Below are 7,619 nucleotides of genomic sequence, written 5' to 3'. Positions count from 1 at the left end.
TCCGAAAACCTGCAATTACGAGATCAACCGTTCCGATACTCGGTACATTAATTACTATCAAAGATATCCACGGCCCTTCAAAATCGCTCGATGCGAAGCGTCTCGTTAAGCCTGAAACGCACTCGTGGATTCCAGAGTTTCGGGATTCGAAATCAAAGGAGTGGGTGAAGCAGCATGGATTTAAAGAATCCCGCACGTATCTTCATGCCTCAAATATACGAAAAGACATAAAATTATACGAATTACTCTTTGAAATAATATGCGGGCTGCAAGTCGTCCGCCGATAAAGAATGCTAAACGATACCTCGGAGCTTCGATGTAAACTGTAATGATCCAATTAATCGCACTTACGGAGTTTTGCGTGCGTGTACCGTAGTTGACCATACGTGCAAAGTGCATCTGCCCGTCTCGTCGAAACCCGCAGATGATTTCACCCTTTAATCGGGGTTTAGTTACCGAAGTGTTCTCATGGAAGGCATCTGAAGTGTCGCGAGAATAATCGCGTTGTGGGAAAACGGAAGTCGCTTTTGTTTGATCTCGAGGTAACTTTGACGAATCTTCTCATGAGGCAGAGTCGTGATTCCTTGGTTTGACGGGTCTCGGATTTCCGAAGAGGCGGAATGATCGGTGGATGAATTCCGGTAGCGAAGGCAGTGCAGCTGACCGCGTCATTTGGCGTCGTCCGGACGCAATCTTGGCTCGTAAATCTATCGGTTAAATAACGCGTTTGCGGGTCAGGCCGTGTGGCGGTGGGGATAATCAAGCCGCTCATTAAGTGAGACGTTGCAAGAGCCCTGGCTAGTTTATGCGACTTCCGAAGTTATTGTGCCTGCATGCGTGTGCGCGAGGCACGCCCACCCCTCCAGTAATCAAACGCGGAATATACCGACTAACTTTTATGGCGCGAGTGACGAGGAGCCGGGAAGGTAGCGAAAAAGAGAGTAAACCGAGGACCGTAAAGGAGACAGATTAAAGATGCCGGGCGAAAAGGGTGAGAAAGAATCTGCGCTGAGTTTTTCCACTGTGAACAAGAAGATGGATTATTTGGGATTCGATCGGTGAGGATCTCCTGATTATGGAGAAACCAGAGTGCAGGTTACGGAGCCTGGTGATGATTGTTTCTTTCGTTGAGTACCGAAAGCTCACTGATCGTGAGATGGCAAGTTCGTGCAGTAATCTACCGTCAAATGATTTTTCTGTCAAGTGGCAGTATTTAGTGTTCAGTTGAAGTAGATCCAACTGACGTTTTCCTCGTGTCCTCAAGCACGATGTTCCATTGAATGAAGATACCAATTTATTCGAGCTTTTTAAACGGTGGACGTCACCAGGAGCTTTTAGGCCACGCCACCTAAAATTTCTAACAATATACGAGCACTCGAGTCAGGGTATATAAGTCAAGGGTCAGATGAAATTAACTGTTAGATTTGCCTAACGTTTGATTCGCAGTCGCGTGTTGCCACGTGCTCGAAGTATAATCGAGCATGAAGATCACTCTCGCCTTCTAAGTTTCCTTTACCGTAGTACTGTACGTAGTGCAACATCAAGATTGATACTTTCAAAAACGAAGAAACTGATATTACTGGAAGATTTAACAAATATGTTGAAGACAGCGATTAATTACACTGTGGAAATGCAACTTCACTAACAATATACCCTCTTATCTTCGATAAAGAAAGGAGCAACAGTTACCTTAATCTCAGAGTACCTCTTTGGGAAAAAAGGATCATTACGCGAATTGGATTATACAGCAACGTTAATACCAGATTTGTGACTAAGAAAGGAAGACACCGATTCGATGCTAATGTTTTTTGTGAATGTTGGTCTTACCCTGATACTCTGTTTCATAAATCAATAACCTGCCTTTGTTACAGCGAACAAAGAACAAAATATGTACCTGATCTAGTTGATCATAACCTAAATTTTCTCACCTTCGTAACCATTATCAAAACATCATAAAGCGTTAGGTTTGCTCAATTCATAAACCTTGTTGCTTAGCGGTAGGAAACACAATATCTCTGTTTTACATTTATATTACTTTCTCTGTACTAAACAATCTCCAAGATACAACCATGTATGCTGAACAAACTGATGAGGACATACACTCTTTTGTAGAATTCCATGTAAGGTAAGTGCACCAGTTATTGACACCTGTAGACTCAATTATTGAATCTTTTATTTTCTAAAATTGTAAATCTACGGCATAAATTGTTGATTTTTCGTTGACTAAAACTAATAGCTAGAGATTTAGACACTACAAATTTATTTTTTGCCAATTTTAGGACTAAGGATGAAACAGATGCGATGAAAAAAGGTCAATAATTGGGACAGGCTCAGTAACTGGTACACTTATCTTATGATGAATTTAACAAATGAACTCACTTACTTGTACCAGTACAACAATCGGACAGTCCAGCTTGGAAGAATAAAAAGTTCAGAGACTCCCATCAGGTCCAATAGCCACCTTTCTGGTGAAACGGTTTGGCGGCGACTTAGCCTCCGCAGTTTTATCATGCATCCTTTAACTCCGGTGTAATTTTGCGAATCGAGAATAGGAGGGATGAGAAGAAGCATGAGAAGGACTTCCGAGCGGCCGTATCCACAGTCACCGGTACACTTCTCACCGAGCTAGTGTTGTTCACCCGGTGATTTCCGAGTGCGATTTGCGGTCCGCAGATGCGCTTCTTCCTGCGACCGCCGGAGAGACTCTCTCTTCCTTGATACGTCTCTCGGAGAGTCCGCTGCAGGCTTGTAGCCGAGATCCTATCGCTGAGTCAACAATCATTTGTCCGTCAATATGGCGCCCTTTCCGTCGTTCATACACACCACGTCCTCCACTTAAATAACGCAGCGTCGCTCGACCTGCAGTTATTTGCATGCTTCTTATCCACCGCCCATCAACCACCGTCCTTTCCTGTCCGACCGGCTCCGTTCCCTTCCGCGTAATGATCATCGTCAGCTTTGTGCCATTCGCTCGAGGCCGCGCTTCTGATGAGCGCAGCTCTTCAGGCTCGATCTTAATGCTCCTTAATGCTAAATTTTCCAAGCAACAAATCACCGGCCGCAAGTCGTTGCGATGCGACGCATGCGTTTGCGCATGGCTATTTTTGCCTGGTGTAGGATGCGGTTGATCGAACACCCATCGACCCAGCAACGATAATCGGGATGTTCTCCAGTTTCTTTCAGATCAGTAGATCATTGGCTGTTTATTCCAGCTGGTCCGACTCTTGGATTACTATATGATCCCTGTCACCTCTTCACGCTTTTACATAGTTTTCAACTCACTCGTGAAGCGGGTTGAAGACCAAGTCCGCCACGGCAGCTGTTGGTTTTAGTTTAGCACCTTAACGAGGCATTCATGATTAAGGATCTTAGTCGCGCCTCTGTCGACCCTAAAATCCCGGTCCTCTCTTTTCTCCGGCACGGCCGTCTAGTAACCTGAACACCATAAAGGCGGACCTTCGCATAGGGCAGATGATGATAATCTGTTGTGAACTTTTTTCACCGCAGTCCCGAAACGTGCCTGTGATTCGACAACATCGATCGAGATAGCTGACTAATTCAATTAGGTACAAAAGTACCAATTCATCCAGTTTATCCTTATTTCGATGCTGAAAATTATAGGTCTAATGTCAAAAAATTGCGAGTTTTCTCTCTCGCGTTGGTTTTTTCATGGACAGCCATTGCGGCTTGGGGTGAATCCATATTGGATTATTTGAGCAATTAGCAAGGGTGGTGCGCAAAGCTGCTATAAGCGCGTTTTGTACTTCACTTGTCACGAACGGATGACACACGGTGGGCATTTTTTTTTTTTCGTCTGCTTCGCGATATCGCCCTCAGTGCAATTAGGTGTAAGCTGACGATAGAAAAGCGCCGATAAAGCTTACACCAATGGTCCCAAGTATGATGCGGGAAATATTCCCGTCGCAAAAAATCGCACAGACCGAAGAAACTTTTTGTTCTTCTTAGGCACGGTGGATTTTCAACTTTCTCGATTACACGGTTGACACGAGGATAAATTGTGCCCTGAACATATGCAGTGGATGCTCGTTTTATGGTCATTGGAAGACGTTAAACAAGCTCGAAACCGAATGGCGAAGCGGTCGGTGTAAATTTTGGCACGCACCGCGCGTCGCTGTCGACGTCGTTCGATAATTAAAAAGATCATGCAGCGCTCTTGTAACGGAAAGCGAATTGCGAGGCACAAACGAGCCGGCGTGCGGTCGTTGGAATCCGTCGGAAGTTAGTCGCGGGGTAATAAATTCAATCGGTTTATTAATACCCTCGAACCCTGCGACGCAGCCTTGCGGAATGATGCAGGTACGCAAATGCGCCTATAATCAGCCTGCAGCCTGCACTCAAACCACCGAGCTGATCGCTGGTCTACCCTTGATCTAGATGCGCCGTACGTTTTCCGCAAGCCCTACTTCGCGAAATTGATGCGCTTGTAGTGAAATGCAAGGTGTTCTTTTCGCGGTATCATCGGCACCAAATTCTTCGATTTTCACTTCTTTTTTAGATACTGTTGGTACAATCAGAATCGATCGAGTGGCTCGCGAGATGCAACAAGCGACGTAACCTCTCTTCGCGTTAACAATCGAACTCATCAGTAAGCGTTGTAGCCGAAGTCAAGACGAATCCAACGAGCCCTCGTTCGTCAAATTTGGACTAATGAGTCCCGAGATATCGTCATTTGAAGCGTGACGGTAGCGCGAGCTGCGCAACTAGCACGGTGACTTGAGTAGGCTAATCGCGCGCCTCGCGCTGCTTCGCCCTTTAAATTACAATATCTCTGGTGTCCTTGGTCCGAATTTGACAAACGAGGGCTCGTTGGATTCGTCTCGACGTCGGACGCATCTGAGAACAGCGTTTTATGGGAATAAAGAAAAATTGAAACTCTTGATTCGTTAATTTTTGTATTCTCATGCACGAATGTAGTTAGTTGGATAGAATGCGTGAATTTTTGACGTTCGATTTTGAATTTCTCGTTAACTGACAGTCGGGGTTATTACCCGCAGCGTATGAATCACCTGCAAAGTTGATGAAATTTGATACCTGGGAACACTAGTTCCACGCGTATTATACGTGAATATGGTAATTTGCGTATATAATGTAGGGAGAATTTTACCTACATACAATATCCGTTACATGTTTTATACAGTCTTAGACTCGTACGAATAATACCACGTTACGGTCAACTGCGCAGAAGTAATTTAACTCGACGTGTCAGCAGCTGCTGCATATAGCTCAACATTGAAAGTTGTGGAGCGAGAAATTTGAACAAATTGTATAGGAAAGCGAAAGTCAAACACTTTCAAATGATTGAAACTACTTTAAAAAATCAAACGAAAACATGTGGCGAAAATAATTGCTCGAACGAATGAAATTCCATAATGAAACATGAAAAAAAAAGGACAGTTTCACACGGCGTGAAATGAATCGTTCGATTGTTCAACACGCATAAAATTACGTATTACTCGTAATTATCAATCAAGTTGCCCGAGGGGAGGAACCGGGTAAGACGTGATATTCTAAAAAAGCGTCGAGACGTATTTAGAATGCCTTTAAACAAGATTTCGAGGTTGAAAATAACAGGGTTGTGTCAACCCCGGTAGACGAAAATAATGTATGCAAGTACAGGCGGCTAAACTCTCGTTAACGAGCCAGAAGACGAATGATAATGCCTCGCAAAGTGGGGGTTACGAATCCCCGAGCCGTCAGAAGCGTTGTGCCCAAAATTTATCAGCCTCAAATATATCCCAGGCGTCGAAATACGCCTCGTTACTCATCGGTATAATACAAATATACGCCTCACAAACCCATTCGCCTTTACTATTATTTATCACGCTGCTCGAAGCTGTAGGTAACGAATATCGCTACTAGGCTAGAAAAACTTTTCTCTATTGCCGTTCGAGACCGAGGTCGAAAAAAAATTATCCGGGCAATTTTGAGCCGGCAAGAAATAAATCGCAAGATATTCCGCACCGTCTGTAAAAATTCGATTAATGGGCCTCGTAAGCGGTCGCATTAATTGCCTGCAGGGTCGTCGGTCGGTTACGTCGAATCGAAACACCTTGAAGAACGGAGCTGCGGGCGTCAGCTGCTCAGTTTCTCGTTACCGCGTACAATTATTTCGGTAATCACGACAGCCGAATTTCCATACACGTCAATCGGGCTTCGCTCTTGCGATTACCTGTAATCACATTCCCTACGAGTGTATCGATTTGCGAGGTGAAAAACTGGGAAAACCGCTGATTTAGAACGAACCGAATCCGAGGGTTCGAGTCACTTTTCGACACGGCGCACTAAGGATGACTCACGGAAGCGAATTAGGAGAGGCGTGTGCTTTGTCGGTCGGTGTTGAGCAATTATCAGTGACAGAAATAGCCGGGAAATCATACGAAACCCGAGGCTCGAGTCAACTACGGCGACGTTCACGTCTATACATGATATATGGTGCGAGCTAGGTCTTCGTTTGACTAATTCCGCTTCGTTGTACTTTGAGGTAACATCAGAAGCCGCCTCGAGTTTCGAACTCTTTGCTCCAAGACTCCCACGGAAAACCGACGAGGCCTTTGGATTCGAGAAAGACTCCTCGAGGAATTGAACGGCGTCAAAAATCGTTCGTTCATTCGCTGAAGCTTTGAAAAATCTTGCGTCAGAAAATTACTCGACACATTATTCGGCCGAACGGTTGACGCAACGAAACGATAGAAATGAAAGGTCATTCGATCAAGATCTTAGAATTTAGATACTCTAAAAACGCCGCCCTCCGTTATTATGAATTCTTAACTACTGCACGTTTCGTCGTCTGCTAAGATTTAATGCGCATGCGCTACAGTCCGTGAGCAACTGTTTGTCAGGGTGACCAACTGTTTCTAACCTCAAAAATTTTGACAGTTGTCGATGGCAGTTGTGAGAAAATTCACAGCCGTAAAAATTTTTGAGGTTAGAAGCAGTTGGTCACCCTGACAAACGGTTGCTCTCGGATTGTGACGCGTGCGCTTTGAATTCTAGCAGACGACGGAGCATGCAGTCGTTAGGAATTCACTCCGTGTACACTGAACATCTGTTTTTTAACTTTGAGCACGAAAGCAGCGTGAAACGAAGTTTTTCTCTTCCGAATCGATGATTTTTATCATTCTGTCCTTCGCGATTAAATTTCTCTTTTCCCAATTTTGAAAAACAACTAACCGAAATCCGGTCGTCTATTTTAATTCCAGGTCAAGTGTATAAGATATTCTTTAACCTCTCCGGTTAACTTCGAATGCCGAATAATTTAGACGCTTTTGTGACATCGTCGAACTATTGCAACATTTCCAAAAGTGAAAAAGTAACATTGGCACAAAACTAATTAAGCCACAGTATCGCACGCGCTAATGAAAAGCAAGACGCGGCGTGCGCGTCGATTCATCAGACTCTCTACCGAAGTCTACCGTGTATAAGAAAATGTGTGGCGTGATTGCGGGAGATCAATCATTCAAACGAGGCAGTAACATTCATGTAGTAAATCAATTTGCATTTCGCAGAGCCTTCTCCCGTCACCTAAGCCTCTAGGTTTCCCTCGCCTTTGGCTTTGCCGATAAGTAGCCTGCGGTGTATTATAAAAAGGTGCGTGTGTC

The sequence above is a fragment of the Neodiprion virginianus genome, chromosome 5 (genome assembly GCF_021901495.1).
Source record: "Neodiprion virginianus isolate iyNeoVirg1 chromosome 5, iyNeoVirg1.1, whole genome shotgun sequence".
Taxonomy (NCBI): domain Eukaryota; kingdom Metazoa; phylum Arthropoda; class Insecta; order Hymenoptera; family Diprionidae; genus Neodiprion; species Neodiprion virginianus.
This window is presented reverse-complemented; position numbering follows the sequence as displayed.